Genomic DNA, 360 nt, shown 5'->3' on the forward strand with positions numbered 1-360 from the left:
AAAAAAAAAAAAAGTGGTATAAGTGGCCTAGGCAGGGTAGCTCATGACTGTGATCCTAAGCACTCTGGGTGGCTGGGTGATCACTCTGGGTGATCAACTGAGCTCAAGTTTTCAAGTTTGAGACCATCCTGAGCAAAAGTTGAAACCTGCAACTCTACTAAAAATAAGAAAATTTAGCTGTGTGGCAGGCACCAGTAATCCCAGCTACTTGGGAGGCTCAAGGAGGATTACTTGAACCTAGGACTTTGAAGTTGCTTTGAACTAAGCTGAGGCCATGGCACTCCAGTTCAGGTGACCAAAACAAAAAGAGGGCCAGGCATGGTGGATTGCCTGAGCAAGACCAGAGCTGTCTCTAAAAAT

Source organism: Otolemur garnettii, unplaced genomic scaffold (genome assembly GCF_000181295.1).
Source record: "Otolemur garnettii isolate 467f Iridium unplaced genomic scaffold, OtoGar3 scaffold00003, whole genome shotgun sequence".
In the NCBI taxonomy this organism is placed as follows: domain Eukaryota; kingdom Metazoa; phylum Chordata; class Mammalia; order Primates; family Galagidae; genus Otolemur; species Otolemur garnettii.